The sequence below is a fragment of the Hyperolius riggenbachi genome, chromosome 9 (genome assembly GCF_040937935.1).
Source record: "Hyperolius riggenbachi isolate aHypRig1 chromosome 9, aHypRig1.pri, whole genome shotgun sequence".
Lineage (NCBI taxonomy): Eukaryota > Metazoa > Chordata > Amphibia > Anura > Hyperoliidae > Hyperolius > Hyperolius riggenbachi.
Window position 1 is genome coordinate 194767037 of NC_090654.1, and position 18640 is coordinate 194785676.

The 18640-nt window shown below is 42.5% G+C and overlaps 1 protein-coding gene across 1 annotated transcript in view; it reads right to left on the reverse strand.

The window, feature by feature from the left end:
* The window catches only part of TAFA4 (TAFA chemokine like family member 4), a 422848-nt gene extending 411559 nt beyond the window's left edge, over nucleotides 1–11289 (reverse strand). The window contains exon 1 of the mRNA XM_068253832.1: nucleotides 10741–11289. The gene's annotated coding sequence lies outside the window, so the exon portion shown is untranslated. The remainder of the gene's footprint in view (nucleotides 1–10740) is intronic.
* Between the last annotated feature and the right edge of the window lie 7351 nt (nucleotides 11290–18640).

The window sequence follows — 18640 nt, forward strand, 5'->3', positions numbered from 1 at the left end:
AGCTGTGTCAGCTGACTGCCTCAGCAGAGCAGCTAATTTGTAAGGAGTAAGTAGACATACTGCAGATTTATTGCAGGATTTCTATCAGCTGTAACAAAGTAATGTTTTTCTTTAAAGGTTATTATGCTGTTACTTATTTTTTAGAGCAGAGATGAAGTTCTGAGTTCAGGTCCACTTATGGAAATAATTAAAGCAGCACTGTCTAAAAGGTAACAAGCATTGTGATGTCCAATCCAAAGTGTTCCCGAGACTGCAGAATATTCCTGCCTACGTGGCCATATCTATACAGGACACTTTTTTATTCTATTATCATGGAAAGGCTAATCAACACAGTGTTTGTTTTTAGGAAAGTTTATCAGCTACAGTTCCACTTTAATTAGATTTAATCTGACACTTGGGTACAAAAAACACACAGCTGACGGATATAATTAGCAAAGGTAATACTGATAAATTAAGTACACTTCACTCTCCCCGCTACTCAATTACCATCCTGTCCACAAGCAGAAAGGACACCTTGCCATAATAAATTGTTGGTGTTGCTTGTACCTTTAAACGGCCCTAACGTGGCTGACTCTATGAAAGTATACAATAAATCTTTAAACATAAAAATAGCAAACACAAATAAATTAAAAGCTTTAAACAAAGATCATGTTATATTTAAAACCAATATACTAACTAATGAAGATTTTTAAATAGTATATTACCTTTAAGTTTTAAAGTGGACCTGAACTCAGTACTTCCTCTCTGCGCTAAAAGATAAGCAACAGCATAATACGCTTTACAGAAAAAAATTTCTGTGTCACAGCTGACACGAATCCTGCAATAAATCTGCAGTTTGTCTACTTCCTGCTTTCGTGGAAGCAGGCATATTGTTAGCATCCTGTGCTTACAAATGAGGTTTCTGCCATGGCAGTCCGCTGACACGGCTGAGGGATTCAATTACAACTTGTGCTTAGTCACAGATAAGGGGACATTAGACAGGCTAAACTCTGTAAATACATACAGGGTGCATTTCTATATGTTTTCTTTCTGTCCTGTGCAAGAGTTCAGGCCCACTTTAAAAGCTTTTCGAAGCATTACACCAGGATTGAAATTCTATGTTTGGTGATCCCAACTGTAAATAAATAATAAGCTCAGTATATATTGACCTGAGTTGACAGCTATCCACTTACCAATGAGGGTAGCGGCTAACTCATTTGTGTTTTCAGTAAAGATTGCCGAATTAAGTTACAATCCGTATATCTAGCGAGCGTCACTGCTGGGAAGCAAATATTGGCACGGATTCCGGCTATATTTCTAGGAGGGTCCAGCGGTTGTGCTGTGTCTGGCTGATAGACGATGCAATCAGGCAGCCAGCTGGGCTGCAGGCCCCTTTCCCCAAGAATCCTGATTAGGATATCTGGCTTGCATGAGCAGGTCTGCTATCCATACTCTGCTGGCCTTTGACCCAAGCCTTGCATGTATCACAGCATGGGCTAAAATAAAGCCTTGCTGAGTGAACTAAGAAAAAAAAGTTCTCTGCATGAACGTTACCTATAAATCCACAATGCTGAACTGTTTGTAGAATAAGCTGAATAAATATTGGTGGCTAAGCAGGCTAAATAGAAGCACAGAGGTCTGACACTGCCATTTTACATCAGCACAAAGGATTACTCAATGTGGATTATTCCAGCCAGGCTAATTAGTTTATCTTTTTGCATGTTAAGTTAAAATTAGGGAACTGTAACTGAATGAACAAAGTTCATGAAAAAGGCTACTTAAAGAGGAACTGTTGCAAAAAATCTTAAAATTGAAAACACATACAAATAAGTACATTTCTCCCAGAGTAAAATGAGCCATAAATTACTTTTCTCCTATGTAGTAGAAATCTGACAGGACCGACAGGTTTTGGGCTAGTCCATCTCTTCATGGGGGAATCCCCCATGAAGAGATGGACTAGCCCAAAACCTGTCGGTGCTGAGAATCTCAGCATGGCCTTTATTCTTTATAAAAGCATTCCTTGAAAATGATTACTACAAAAATGCTGGCCAGCCTCCCTGCTCGCTGCACACTATTTTGGTACTTGGACGGAGCAACTGCCATTCACTAAGTGCTTTTAAAAATAAAGAAAACCCACAGAACCCTCCTATGAGAAGATAGGCTAGTCCAAAATCTGTTGGTAATGTCAGATTTCTACTACTTACTGTAAGTGACAGCAACATAGGAGAAAAGTAATTTATGGCTCATTTTACTCTGGTAGAATTGTACTTCTTATTTGTTATTTGTATGTGTTTTAAATTTTAAGATTCCTCTTTAAGTATTAGATAGTGTAGAAAAGGCTGGAACCTATTTAGGGTTTTTTAGTGCAATCTGTGTCCCTTCTGAGATTTTTCCTTGCCTCCTATCTTTAGAACTCTATCTTTAGGTCTTATTGGGTTTAATATGAATCCTGATATCCTGGGGTAGGAGATAGAAACAAAAACTGGTGCGGGTCATAGCTCTTTCCCACTTTATGGAAAGGGGTTTAATGCTGCTGTCTTCATTTATGATATTTACCCACTTCCTGTTATGACAGGAAGTGAGGGAAATAAGCAATAATGATAGTAAACACTGCTACAAAATGACTAAAAAGAGGTTGTATCCCCTTTCCTTGCTTTTTAAGTCTGCCACACGGTTACTGTGCACTGCTCTCCTCTCTTCAGGTCACTGCTGATCGGCAGGTCTTTGAGCATTGGGAATGGGGAGTCAGCAGAAAGCTACATATTCCTACTGACACCATTAATCTACTGGACACACCTTTGCCTATCTATACTGGGGGTGGCCATCTATCCTGGGCGTGGCTACCTTTACTAGGGGGTGCCACTTTGGCGACATACTGAAGGGCTTCCTTTTTTAGGGGGAGTGGTTACACCTTTGGCTGCCTATTATTATTGGAGAAAAAGGCCTCAAGGCCTTTGAATTATGTGTTGCTTAGCAGCACTCCTGAATCCCACACCTGTGGCAACCATGTGGCCAGTGGAGTCTGAGTGGAGGCAGAACATCTCATTTGCATAATTGTCCCGGGTCAGTGATTCAGAAGATATGAAGGGCAGAGGATCAGAAAAGGTGCTAAGCAAGCAGTATTTTCAGCAAGAGATCAACAGTGTCTCTTTTATATTCACTCAACGTCTGGTTTCCTTTAATGGTTGTCCTAGTTGGATATTTAACTTTGTGCTTTACTAGATAAAAGCAACATCTGGAGCTGGCTCTCAGTGTGTCTTTTATTATATGTATAGTGCCCTGTGGAACTCTCACTAACTAGAATAAGATGGAGAGTTACAGAGAAGCCTTGACGAGGCATTAACATATCTCAGGTATCCACAAACTGCTGTTAAGTTACAATTACATAGCAGATGCTCTTGATGGCATAAAGTGAGCAAGCCAGGGAGCACCTTTTAAGCTGAACCTGGTAAGTTAACCCTACCCTTCGACCTGATAAACTCACTGATTGAATTATCAAACTTCCTGTGTTGCTGGTATATGAAGATGTCTTGCAGCGTTTTATTGTATGTTGTAAAGAACACAATAAAGAAGGTGCAGGGAATGGAACCTTGCAGGAGTTGCTATATTTGCCAGTGAAACTGATTTCTTACCATTCTGCTAAGATCACTGAAGAACATAAGTGATCCTGCAAACCTGACCTGATCGTATTACAGATTGTCTGCCATATCAACCTTATGTGTCATAGCGTCACACAACCCTTAAATCCATTAAAGAGACTCAGAGACGAAGAATACTAAAGCTCTGATACTTACCCAGGGCTTTCTCCCACCCCATAAACGCGTCTAAGTCCCACACCATCCTCCCGCGGTCTGCCGTTCTGCCGCAGTGAGCTCCGTTACTAGGCTCAGTCGATGCCAGTGAGGGTGTACTGCACATGCGCAGACCTCCCGCGCATGCACAGTAGACCCGGACTTACGTCACTGAGCCTGTTACCGGAGCGCCGTGGGACTTAGACGTGTTTATGGGGCGGGAGGAAGCCCTGGCTAAGTATCAGAGCTTTAGTATTTTTCATCTCTGAGCCTCTTTAAGCCTTTATCCACCCCTGGCCCATATGCAATGCAAAGTTTTTCTCCTGAGTTTTCTCCTAGGATATAATTTTTCATCTTGTACTCAGCACTTTGCAACTGAAAAAGTACCAACAAGTAGGTAAAAAGGTACTCATTTTTAGTATTCTCTTGCTTGCTTGCTGTTGGTTTAAAAAGGCATTTTATTTAGAAGTTGTGAAAATTTCACCTAGAAGAAAACTCAGGTGAAAATGTTAACTGCATATGGGCCCCAGTATTACCCGGGCATGGTTGCAAACTTTTGCCACCGAGTAGAGGCCAAATGTATAACAAATCCAGTAATCTCCAGCTCAGGGAAATGGGTCTTAGATATACTAAAGAAAAGCTGTAGGTCTGTAAATATACAAATGATATTTAGATATCATGCATGTGTTGTATTTCTCCACCAACTGACCCATTCCATAGTCACTGGGAACTGAGACTCACAGAGGCCACCTTTGTAACATCTGAATTGCCTATTCCGAGTTATAATGTTTTTCTAGTAGCACTGATTCCATTTGGGCACAGGAAAGGAGAAAGCATGTATAACTGTGTGTATGTTGCAGTAAACTGTCAGAGAGGAGATGTGTGCCTAGCCCAGAGGGTCTCATCAATGATGGCAAGATTGTTCATCACTCACCATTGTAGCTGAGAACTGTACCTATACAAGAGCACCTAACCACACCACATGCACATAAAGAGTAAGTTTCATGATACGGACATATTTAACAAACCATCCTCTTGGAAGACCAGTATGACACGGTCAAGTAATCTAGGAAGTCAATACATTTTTGACCAGATCATATTGGAAGTGTAGTCTATGCCACTGTGAGGTACTATACTGTGTAGATAGTAACAGCTGATCCCTTGGTATGGTGTTTGTCAGTGCTTAGGAAATGTCATACAAATATCCTCTCATTCTTTCTAAATGATCACATTCCCCATGCCTGGCTAGTCATTTGGCTCTGCCTTGTGTGCTCTAAAGAAAGAATGTTCTTTTTGCCCTAAGCAACCATTCATATTCCTTGTGTCCTTTTCACACCAGAACCGTAAAAATGACAGTTAGAAGCTGTTAGGTTGCCACAGGCACATTGTGTTTAGGGCAATTTAAATAGGCTTGGGTCTGTAATCATATTTATTTATTAAAATTCAGGAGAGAGCTACTGGACATACCAATTTAGTCATCAGCAATGACTAATATGGAAAGTCTGTTTATCCCTTTTAATCATTTTAATAATTCAAAATCAGGTAGCCTTGATCACAGACAAAAGGAATACACATTTTGTTCTCTTCAAAAACACTTTTTCCCCATAAACTACTGGGTCACCAACAGCAAACTCAAGGACGAGAAGTCTATTCTGCTCTGCCTCCACTGCTCAAATAGTTGAACCACATCAATCAGACAATAGCTTCATTTTCTCCCCTACCACAAAACAAAACACATTGCGAGTGGATAGGAATTCTAAATATAAACTGGCCCACATCTGCAAAATGAATGCATTGCACATGCAGCTCGTGTCACGCTGGAAAATGAATATGTAGTGACCTTTCCAATGGCACGCTTCCTATTATGTTCAACTGTTAGAAAACACATTTTCTTTTTTTAATAATGATGAGTGCCTCTACCTACAAACATGGACCAAATGGGTCTGCTGATTTAGGCATTGCTGTTCATATACATAGCCGGGTCAGTGATGACAGATGGATAGATAGATAGACAGACAGACAGACATGCAAAAAGAGCTATATTGTTTACAGGTAATAAAAAGAAACGTGTCTGTTCATTTTTTATATCATATACACATTTGTACACATATGTTTGCATGTTTTTTGTTTAAATGTTTAATAGGCTTTAGGCTTAACAGTAGATATCAAAATACATTAATATATTTTAACAGCCCCATATTACCTGCCTACTTTTATATCATCTGTATATAATTCACAGCTATATAAGACTGAAAATATAATAACTTATACATGGTGTTAGTTGCATATATATAGGCCTGTGTTTTTAAGTATCAAATAAAAAACACTGTCTTTTATGTTACCTATGCTACAGACATAGGTATCTATCTAAGAAAGATAAAATGAATCATATACAACTAATAACATGGTTATTGATGTAAAAAAACAGATAATTTACTTATAGTTATAATCTATTTGCATAAGGTAAATGAAATGTTCAAATATTTGACTCATATATTCTCAAGCTAGCTTTAAAAATATTAATTATGTTTAATCAGCCTGTTAATTAAAGCCATCAATCTATCATTGCGCCAATCTGATTTAATTATGAAACCTAGTGAGCAAATGTGTGCGCTTATGACATAATCTGTCATAATCAGTGTTCGTACCTGAGACAATCAAAGTGAGCGCAGCGCTTATAACTTTGTCCTCAACACGTAGTATAAAATATCACAAGATGTTGCTATGATACGGCTTGGTTATATGTCGGAATAGATTACATGTTGAGGACAGCCTAAGTGTCACATAATACCGTAATTGCCTGTAGATCCTGTGTTCTAAGTATGAGGCATCAATGAAACAGCATCTCCATGGTTTTGTGATGCCATGTATTTCAGTATTGTTTACAAAAAGTATATTTATATGCTTACACATGTATTTATGTTGTCAGATAATAATTTATATCGGGAACTTTGATTTATATCGCTAGTAGATGCCAAAGGGGAACAAGTGTGAAGAGGTAATGATGGGTATTCAGGAGAAAGCAAAAGATTTGGACAGATAAATGGAGTACAGGTGTCTATACATAGGTTTGTACACAGGTCAATAGCTGCTTGACTAATCAAACTGTTAAATATTCCCCAATCCAAAATTGATTGCACTATTGCAACCCAAACGTGACTGTGTATTGATGGTGCCACTGTCCTGCTAGTTTTTACTGTATGATGCTGTAGAAACCAATATAGCTATTGATTAACTACCCGCCTTATTCATTTTTTTTTCCCCATTCCCAATCATGTTTCCAATGGATAACCTGTTGAGAACTGACTGGAAGGTTATCAACTGGCAAGGTGGCAATGGTTAGATCTCTCTTAGATCTGATCACAGTTTTCAAATTATCACAAAAAAAGCATGAATTAAACCTTGAGGGAAGAGGAGAAAGGTGAGATGAATGAAATGGGGAGAGAAAGAATGGAGTGAATCAGAGGACGGACAGAATGAGAAGAAAGAGAACTGAGGAATAAGTAGAGAAGGGGATGGGGTGGGGTGCAGAGAAGGATAGAGAGAGCGGGGTGACCAAAACAGGGAGAGAGGGGAGGAGAGGACAGAAGAGACAGTAAGAAATAGTAAATATAGCGAAGATTGATAAAGGGAGAAAACGAGAGAGAAAAGAGTAAAAGAGAGAGTAATGGGCAGAGAAAAGAAAAAAAAAAGGGAGAAACAAATCCTCGGGGAGAAAACAAATAAAAGGGATAAAATGGAGATGAGGGTTGTTTACAAAGAAATAAAAAGAAGGGGGGGGGCTTAGAATAAGAGCAAGCTATTAATGGTGAAACTTGACAGAGGGAAGGACAGAGAGGAACATGACAGAGGGACGGATGGAGAGAAGCATGACTGAGGGACAAATAAATAGAAACATGACAGAGGGAAGGACAGAGAGAAACATGACACAGGGAAGGATAGAGAGAAACATGACAGAGTGATGGATAGAGAGCAACATAACAGAGGAACGGACAGAGAGAAACATGACAAAGTAAAGGACAAAGAAAAACATTACAGAGGAAATAATAGAGAGAAACATGACTGTGGTAGGAATAGAGAGAAGCATGACAGAGGGAAGGATAGAGAGAATCATGACAGAGGGAATGACAGAGAGAAGCAGAGGGAAGAACAGAGATAAACTTGGCAGAGGGGAGGACAGAGAGAAACATGACAGAGGGAAGAACAGAGAGAAACATGACAGAGGGTAGGACAGAAAGAATTATAACAGAGGAAAGGACAGAGAGAAACATGACAGAGGGAAGGACAGAGAGAAACATGACAGAGGGAAGGACAGAGAGAAACATGACAGAGGGAAGGACAGCGAGAAACATGACAGAGGGTAGGACAGAGAGAATTATAACAGAGGAAAGGATAGAGAGAAACATGACAGAGGGAAGGACAGAGAGAAACATGACAGAGGAAAGGACAGAGAGAAACATGACAGAGGGAAGGACAGAGAGAAACATGACAGAGGGAAGGACAGAGAGAAACATGACAGAGGGAAGGACAGAGAGAAACATGACAGAGGGAAGCACAGAGTGAAACATGACAGAGGGAAGAAAAGAGAGAAAAATGACAAAGGAAAGGACAGAGAGAAACAGGACAAATAGAGGGACCCAGTGGAGAGAGAGACTTTTCAAGAACATTTGGTTAAATATTGTTAGCCATGTTAATGCATTTATGGCATCGGCAAAGGTTTATTAATGAATGTGATACTTTTGTATTTGCCCTTAAAAAAATTGTTGAAAGATTGGGTTTTGGGAGCCACTACCATCAGGCCATCAAAATCAGCATTGGATTTGATCACTCTCATATTACAATTCAGAATTGATTCTGATATTATGATAAAGGCAGTGACTCCTGGAAGCTAATTCTATAACAATGCTTGTTATTGCAAATTAAAAAAAACAGTATCATATTTACTACTCAGCCTATTTTGATACAAGCATTTCAGAAACCTACGCTGGTAGCTAGCAACGAACTTTTCAGCACTGGGTACTGGACAGTGACTGCTCTGCCTCACTATGCTTCTTCTGTTTGCCCTTATTACCAGCTCAGTCCTTGTTCCATTACAATGAATATCAAAGGCAACAAATATAATCTGCTCAGCCAGGAGCTGTTTGGAGCACTTCATAGAGTGCAAATAAGCAGACAATGAACAGAACACATCTGACCTAAGAGAGCATATTAAACCATCTGATTCTCTCTCATCCAGCTGACTCAATAGCCTAGCGGACCTGTGCTCCTTGCAGGGCTGCCAGAGATACAGATGATCTATAAAAGGATAATGAAAGTGATCCTGGAGGCACTTTCCCTGTGAGCACAGAGGGGAGAGCCGGTGCGAGGTCAGCAGTCCTGGAAGCTGCTCGTCCATCAGAAAGGGAATTCAGAAGCTGGAACCAGCACCTGAGTATACAACCTCCAGCACAGCCACTTCAGGGGACTTCAGCTTGTGTATTAAACAACACCTCATCTCTAAGTGAATGGAAGAGTATGCCATAATCAAATCTTCTAGATGCAAAATGTATACAGCCATGTGTAAGCCTGCATTAACCCATTCAGCGCTATGGTATAGATTTTCCAAAAAGCAGCGCAAGCAAGCTGGAGTACAACTGCCACAAAACAGAACAGCTGTTCAGATAAAGTACTAATAAAACATCCTGATTGTCTGTTCAAAGCAAATGTTACAAAGTTGCACCAGTTTTGCTACAATTTTCTTTGCTATACATCTGAGATAGATAGATAGATAGATAGATAGATAGATAGATAGATAGATAGATAGATAGATAGATAGATAGATAGAAGATAATAATAATAATTGTTATTATTATTATTATGTATATATTGTGTATAGGATGTATAGATAGATAGATAGATAGATAGATAGATAGATAGATAGATAGATATCCTCTCTGCGTATACCAGGCAGTGTATAGATATTATGATGATGGTCATTATGATGATGATTGGAAAATTGAACATCCCACAGCAACCAATCACATCCCACCTTCCTCATTACAAGGCAGTGCAAGCAATGGTCTATGATTTACAATTGGTTGTTTTGGGGTGAAAGTGTTTTTCCTTTCCATTTATTATATAAGTGTGTCAGGACTCCAAGTGAGAAGTGTAGCACCAATAAGGCAAGTTGTGGTCAAAGAAGCTGCTTTGGAACCATCTATCTGCTGGAAATATAGATGTACATCCCTGATCATTAGGGCATTCCATGGCTCAGCTGGAAGTACGGGGCAAGTTTCCAAAAGGTATCCTATGTGTTTTGGCACTTATTTCTGTCTGTAGAACTAGTCATTGGTATGAGCTCTCCATAAATCAGCCTATTGGTCTAAGTTAATTATATACCTATTTTCTCCACTTAAAGACAGTATATATATATATATATATATATATATATATATATATATATATATATATATATATATATATATATATATATATATATACACATACACACATATATATATATACATATATACACACACACACACACACATATATATATATATATATATATATATATATATGTATATATATACACATATATATATATATATACACACATATATATATATATATATATATATATATATATATATATATATATATATATATATATATATATATATACACACACACTCTCTAGAGAGGTAGGAATGTGACACAGGAACACATACAAGCCCTTCCAAGATAGCTCCCCAGGTGGGCAATACTTTCCGTAAGGTAGCTGATCTCTCTAGTAAACACCCTTGATATGCATGTCTTTATCCACAGGGTACACACACATAACTTTGTCATTGTGACGAGACAACGTTTCTTCCAAAGTGAAATAACTGATGATAACTGCATTTTACAAACTATTCTTTATAGAACCAACCATTACAACTCATCCCAATTCCCCATAGGCCAATACACCTGCACACCGACCAGGACTCACCGGCAAAACGAGTCAGCTTTTCACTCATCTGCAACAAAGAAAGTCTCCAGCCATCCTGCCGGTCTAATCAGTCTCGTTCCGCGGAGCTGTCCACCAGCCAGATGGTGCTGAAACTCACATGCTCGCCGCGATTCCCCAAGCAACGTGCTCACAGCTAGCCCGGTCGCTCATGCTGTATGGATCAGGCTCAGAAAGTTGTTCTCATCCTCTGGGACGAAAGAACGTATCTTTCTCTTTCCAGGAGCGTATCTTGATGTAAAATGAAAGGTAGCTTTCTACTCAGCAGCTTCAGCATAAAGTGTTGAGGCAGCGCAGAGCCACCTGACAAGTGAAATAATCACTGAGAAGAAGAGCAGGCAGGTGTGAACTAGTTTCAGGCTGGAGCTGTGATAGTCCTGCAGTGGAGTGCTCTCAGTCCTCTGTACACGTAGCGCAAGCAGAGTGTCGGCTGCTGACTACAGAACACCAGCTGGCCCTTTGCTCCTGGAGCAGAGATGTCAGTTACCAGCAGAGAGAGCCACAGACAGATGCTTAGCTTTGGATCCAGAGTGACACTAACAAGGCTGTTGTGCACATAGGAATGATTGGACTAGACAAAGATCATTCTGCTTCTGGGGCTCCTCCTTGCAGCCTGCTACCCTCCCCTTTTACTCAGTGTCATGTTCCCCTCTCACGATCTCATACAACCTCTCCAGTCCTGACAGTATCAGAGCTGGTCTGCTGCTTCCTAGAGCTGCAAACCCTTTGCAGCAAGTAATTAGTACAGGGAGCTCCATAAACTGCAGGCTATAGCTTTCATTCAGGTTTGGGCAGGGAGCGTGCAAAGTGTTTTTTTTCCTGCAGTTCCCAGGTTTCAGCAGTTCTGAATTTACTCTGCAATTGTGTTTGCCTATTCTCACATGTGTTCATTCTGGATTTTTTAAGATGCAGCAGGATAAATTGTAATTGTGATGTAAATGCTCTCTGATTTAAAATCGCAGGGAAAGAGCGTGAATGTGGACTGGATTGTGAAGGACTTGCGATTCCTGAGGGAGCCATTGACTACAATGGTCAGTGCAGCAGTGCGAGTTTTACTGTGTGTGATAAAACAAGCACAAATTAGGGCCCTTTCCCACTAGTTAACACATAAACGAACTTGATTTCATGCACCCATTACGAGTACGGTATCACGACGGTAAGTTGCACTTCAATGCGTATCAGCGGCGCTAGTTCTAATTCACCCGATTGAGAATCGCTTGCATCATGCAATTAATGTGTACCTGAGATGGGCTATTTAAAAGATTCTATACTTACCCGGGGCTTCCTCCTAATCCATGAGCACCGCTGAGTCCCTCGCCATCCTCCCGAGTACCTCCGTCCTCCTGGTATTGGTCCCGGTAATCTGGCTCAGCCGCGCCAGTCGGCTCTTCTGCGCATGCGCACCAGAGGTGTTACAACGTAACACTCTGGAACGCTTTAACTAATGTCAAAAGCAACGTGACTCGCAAGGCAGAAAATTCCTCCTGACCCTGTCCATTTGTTCAGCGCTGAACATAGGCAGTCGGGAGTATTCGGTTGTTTTGAATTGGTTATGCAGGATTCAAACACCAACAATACAAATTAGATAAGTATGCAGCCTGCCTAACACAGGGATTTATGCATCAATAAAATAACATTTCTGATTCAGGGGGAAAAGTGTTTTACTATGTGTAGAGTTTGAAGGTACAGTTACAGGTACTGAGAGAGAGAAGTATGGGATTGTTTAATAAAGAAAGTGAGCACAGGCTTTCGACTTTAGTTGCACATCAGTTAATCAATGTGTCTTGAGTTCAAATGTAGTTGTACTTTAAAGCAAACCTGAACTAAAAATTAAAAGTCAAAACAAGCATACACGCATTATACTTACCTCCTGTGTACCTCCTCGATCTCTTTCTTCTCTCTTGCATCCTGTTGGTCCTCTGTGATCAATTGAATTCTCCATTTTCCATTTTAAAACTGGCGATGACCTTGTAACAGCTTCTGGGTCAGCATGCTGTTAAACTGTAATATCGCCCAATTGAGCCACAGGGAAACATGGACATTGACCTCGCCCATCAGTTGTCCTTTCAGCTATAACTGACAGTAACTGATATATAACTGACAGCAACTGATATATAACTGACAGCAACTGATACATTTCAGTTCTGTCAAAATCTTGTCAGAACTGGAAGGAATCATTGTTAGAAGGAAATGGTGAACTTCTGAGACAAAATTAAGTTATGGTAAGTGTGTAGTATTCATTTTCAGGTACATCATGAGTTTATTTTAAATAATTTTACTTGGTTCAGGTTCACTTTAATGCAATCCCAGTTTGTCATTAATTATTACGTTTGGGATCTAATTAGTATCAGACTAAATATGAATGTAAACTGTTATGTTGTCAGAAGTCTGTGAACACTAGTCCATTGGCTTCTGATAGCTCTGTGAAGTTACTTCACATTCATTCATTTTCAGCTTGATGTCAGTACAGTTTCAATTGCTAAGTTTGATGTAAATTTGAATGTAAAACTGAACTGATTTCAGAGGCCCATGTGAGCTTACCTATACATTTCTGACTTCAGTCTAATACCTGTTTCATATCAGGTCAATATCAGCTGTGTATTGCTTTTTAGTTGATTAGTTCCTGTTATTGTACAATTACAGCGGAGATAGGAACTGATGAAAATTGGATGTAAATCATCCAGTCTAGTATCCATGTGCTGTGATACAAATTCTTCCTAGCCTCTATCCATCATATAGCCTGTATCAGTAACTGACATGCTTTTTCTTTCTAGCCTGTCAATGTGCCCGCCAAGCTGCCTCCTTCCAGTCAGTATCCCTGTGCCTTCCATGCATCCTCCATCCATTCTTCACCCTTCACTCTGTTGCCAGTGCCTCTGTCTGCACTCCATGTGCAGTTATTTTGAGTGTGGAGTCGCACTTGCTTGGCTTCCATCAATTTCAGATGGTCAGGTGTGCAGATCTAATAGTCCCGGACACCATGGGACTCAAACTGTGGCAAATGAAGAGAAAGATCCGCACCACCTTCAGAAAAGCTTAGTCTGTTTTATTGGAAAAAAACATACAAATTTAAAAAGAACTTTAAGGCAGGACAGTCCACTGTTTCGGGCTCCTGCCCATCTTCATGCTGCCTAGTTCTAGGCAGCATGAAGATGGGCAGGAGCCCGAAACAGTGGACTGTCCTGCCTTAAAGTTCTTTTTAAATTTGTATGTTTTTTTCCAATAAAACAGACTAAGCTTTTCTGAAGGTGGTGCGGATCTTTCTCTTCATTTGCTCCATGTGCAGTTATGCCTCTTTCTTTTAGCCTGCACCTAACAATGTCACTATGATGCCATGCCATCTCCTTCAAGTCTGCAACTACTGTATCAGTGTCCCTATGCTACCATTCCTCCTCCTACCAGCCTGCACCAATTGTATCCCTATGCTACTGTGCCTCCTCCTTCCAGCCAGGGGCATAGCTAGGGGTTGCAGAGGCTGCGACTGCATCGGGACCCTTGGGCCAGGGGGGCCCTGAAGGGCCCTCCCTCAACTACAGTATTAGCTTTCTATTGGTCCTGTGCTCATATTAATCACTTATATAGATACTTTGAATAGTGGTAATCATTAACAAAACTGTTCCCCATCCCCTACTTGCATGGGAGGGTCCATTGTACAACTTGCATCGGGGACCACAGCACCTTAGCGACGCCACTGCTTCCAGCCTGCACCAATTAGTGTCCTTATGTATTTGTGTTTCTGCCTTCCAGCCTGCAACTATCAGTGTCTCTATTTCCTATTCTACCATGCCTCCTCCTTCCAGCCTGCAACTATCAGTGTCCCTATTTCCTATTCTACCACGCCTCCTCCTTCCAGCCTGCAACTATCAGTGTCCTGATGCTGCCTTGCCACGTCCTTCCAGCCTGCCCCTATCAATTTTCCTATGTTACTATGCCTCCTCCTTCCAGCCAACATCTATCAGTGTCTCTATGCTGTCATGCCTCCTCCTTCCAGCCTGCTCCTATCAGTGTCACTATTCCCTATTCTACCACACCTCCTCCTTCCAGCCTGCAACTATCAGTGTCCCTATGTCCTATTCTACCATGCCTCCTCCTTCCAGCCTGCTCCTATCAGTGTCACTATTCCCTATTCTACCACACCTCCTCCTTCCAGCCTGCAACTATCAGTGTCCCTATGTCCTATTCTACCATGCCTCCTCCTTCCAGCCTGCAACTATCAGTGTCCCTATTCTACCACACCTCCTCCTTCCAGGCTGCAACTATCAGTGTCCCTATTCTACCATGCCTCCTCCTTCCAGCCAACATCTATCAGTGTCTCTATGCTGTCATGCCTCCTCCTTCCAGCCTGCTCCTATCAGTGTCCCTATTCCCTATTCTACCACACCTCCTCCTTCCAGCCTGCAACTATCAGTGTCCCTATGTCCTATTCTACCATGCCTCCTCCTTCCAGCCTACAACTATCAGTGTCCCTATTCTACCACACCTCCTCCTTCCAGCCTGCAACTATCAGTGTCCCTATTCTACCATGCCTCCTCCTTCCAGTCTGCAACTATCAGTGTCCCTATTCTACCACACCTCCTCCTTCCAGCCTGCAACTATCAGTGTCCCTATTCTACCATGTCTCCTCCTTCCAGCCTGCAACTATCAGTGTCCCTATTCTACCACACCTCCTCCTTCCAGCCTGCAACTATCAGTGTCCCTATTCTACCACTCCTCCTCCTTCCAGCCTGCAACTATCAGTGTCCCTATTCTACCATGCCTCCTCCTTCCAGTCAGCAACTATCAGTGTCCCTATTCTACAAATCCTCCTTCCAGCCTGCAACTATCAGTGTCCCTATGTCCTATTCTACCATGCCTCCTCCTTCCAGCCTACAACTATCAGTGTCCCTATTCTACCACACCTCCTCCTTCCAGCCTACAACTATCAGTGTCCCTATTCTACCACACCTCCTCCTTCCAGCCTGCAACTATCAGTGTCCCTATTCTACCATGCCTCCTCCTTCCAGCCTGCAACTATCAGTGTCCCTATTCTACCATGCCTCCTCCTTCCAGCCTGCTGCTATCAGTGTCCCTATTTCCTATTCCACCATGCCTCCTCCTTCCAGCCTGCAACTATTAGTGTCCCTATTCTACCATGCCTCCTCCTTCCAGCCTGCAACTATCAGTGTCCCTATTCTACCATGCCTCCTCCTTCCAGTCAGCAACTATCAGTGTCCCTATTCTACAAATCCTCCTTCCAGCCTGCAACTATCAGTGTCCCTATGTCCTATTCTACCATGCCTCCTCCTTCCAGCCTACAACTATCAGTGTCCCTATTCTACCACACCTCCTCCTTCCAGCCTACAACTATCAGTGTCCCTATTCTACCACACCTCCTCCTTCCAGCCTGCAACTATCAGTGTCCCTATTCTACCATGCCTCCTCTTTCCAGCCTGCAACTATCAGTGTCCCTATTCTACCATGCCTCCTCCTTCCAGCCTGCTGCTATCAGTGTCCCTATTTCCTATTCCACCATGCCTCCTCCTTCCAGCCTGCAACTATTAGTGTCCCTATTCTACCATGCCTCCTCCTTCAAGCCTGCAACTATCAGTGTCCCTATTCTACCATGCCTCCTCCTTCCAGTCTGCAACTATCAGTGTCCCTATTTCCTATTCCACCATGCCTCCTCCTTCCAGCCTGCAACTATCAGTGTCCCTATTCTACCATGCCTCCTCCTTCCAGCCTGCAACCAGGGGAGGAATGGCCAAGGGGGAAGGGGGAAGATTTCCCCCCAGGCTGCCTCTCATTTAATGATTTAGGGCTGGCACTGTGCCTGGTGAATTCAGGTTTTTGTATAAGTCAATGTGAAACACTAGGCTGAATGAGGGAAATAAACGCCCAATTACAGAGCAATTGCAGGGCGGGCAAGCTACTAAATATACACAGCATGATACAGAGCAGAGGCTTGCCTGCAGGGTCCGTGGGAAAATATATGTCTGATCTCTCACCATTGTTAACTGCATGTGCACAGCTACATAAGATATTGTCTAGGTTGAAAAGTTTTTGACAGTCCCTAGACTCCAGAAGGGCTGCTTGCAGACAGTCCCTAGACTCCAGAAGGGCTGCTTGCAGACAGTCCCTAGACTCCAGAAGGGCTGCTTGCAGACAGTCCCTAGACTCCAGAAGGGCTGCTTGCAGGACTTGTGTAAGAGATAGAAACCCTGACCGTTGTAACTCAAAATGTATTATGTGCCCCCCGGTGCCAGTGCATTTATACTTTACCTGTCACCCTGTCTCTAAGTGTTCTTGCTGCATTTCCCGCATGACTACTGGCATATAGCATGTGCGACATGTGTGTGATGTCTGGGCTGCCGTGAAAATGGGCCTCTAGTTTGTGTTTTCCCCCCAGGCCAAAAGGTCCCAGTCCTCCCCTGCCTGCAACTATCAGTGTCCCTATTCTACCATGCCTCCTCCTTCCAGTCTGCAACTATCAGTGTCCCTATTTCCTATTCCACCATGCCTCCTCCTTCCAGCCTGCAACTATCAGTGTCCCTATTCTACCATGCCTCCTCCTTCCAGCCTGCAACTATCAGTGTCCCCATTTCCTATTCTACCACGCCTCCTCCTTCCAGCCTGCAACTATCAGTGTCCCTATTTCCTATTCTACCACGCTGCCTCCTTCCAGCCTGCAACTATCAGTGTCCCCATTTCCTATTCTACCATGCCTCCTCCTTCCAGCCTGCAACTATCAGTGTCCCTATTTCCTATTCTACCATGCCTCCATCTTCCAGCCTGCAACTATCAGTGTCCTGATGCTGCCTTACCACGTCCTTCCAGCCTGCCCCTATCAATTTCCCTATGTTACTACGCCTCCTCCTTCCAGCCAACATCTATCAGTGTTCCTATGCTGCCATGCCTCCTCCTTCCAGCCTGCTCCTATCAGTGTCCCTATTCCCTATTCTACCACGCCTCCTTCTTCCAGCCTGCAACTATCAGTGTCCCTATGTCCTATTCTACCATGCCTCCTCCTTCCAGCCTGCAACTATCAGTGTCCCTATGTCCTATTCTACCATGCCTCCTCTTTCCAGCCTACAACTATCAGTGTCCCTATTCTACCACACCTCCTCCTTCCTGCCTGCAACTATCAGTGTCCCTATTCTACCATGCCTCCTCCTTCCAGTCTGCAACTATCAGTGTCCCTATTCTACCATGCCTCCTCCTTCCATCCTGCTCCTATCAGTGTCCCTATTCCCTATTCTACCATGCCACCTCCTTCCAGCCTGCCCCTATCAATTTGCCTATGCTATCATGTCTCCTCCTACCAGCCTACAACTATCAGTGTCCCTATGCTGCCATGCCTCCACCTTCAAGCCTGCTCCTATCAGTGTCCCCATTCCAAGGGTGCAGCTAAGGTTTTGGTGGCCCCAAGCAGTCCATAACTTGAGGCCCTCATCCACCAAAACATGATGTGGGTGGAGCCAAATACTAGCAGTTTCTAGGCTAAATTGCACCCAGGGCGAGTGCGTAAAATGCACCCCCAACGTGGAGACCGGTATAGGGGCCCGCAGTATAGGTAGTCAGCTATAGGTCCCCCCAGTATAGGTAGCCCATATAGTTGCCCCAGTATAGGTAAGATAGGTAGGTGCCTCCATATAGGTTAGATAGGTTGGTGCCCCCATATAGGTTAGATAGGTTGGTGCCCCCGTAAAGGTTAGATAGGTAGGTGCCTCCAATATAGGTAGCCAGTATATTTGCCCCAGTATAGCTTAGATAGGTATATGCCCCCAGTATAGATTAGATTGGTATATGCCCCCAGTATAGGTTAGATAGGTATATGCCCCCATTATAGGTTAGATAGGTATAGGCCCCCAGTATAGGTTACATAGGTATAGGCCCCCAGTATAGA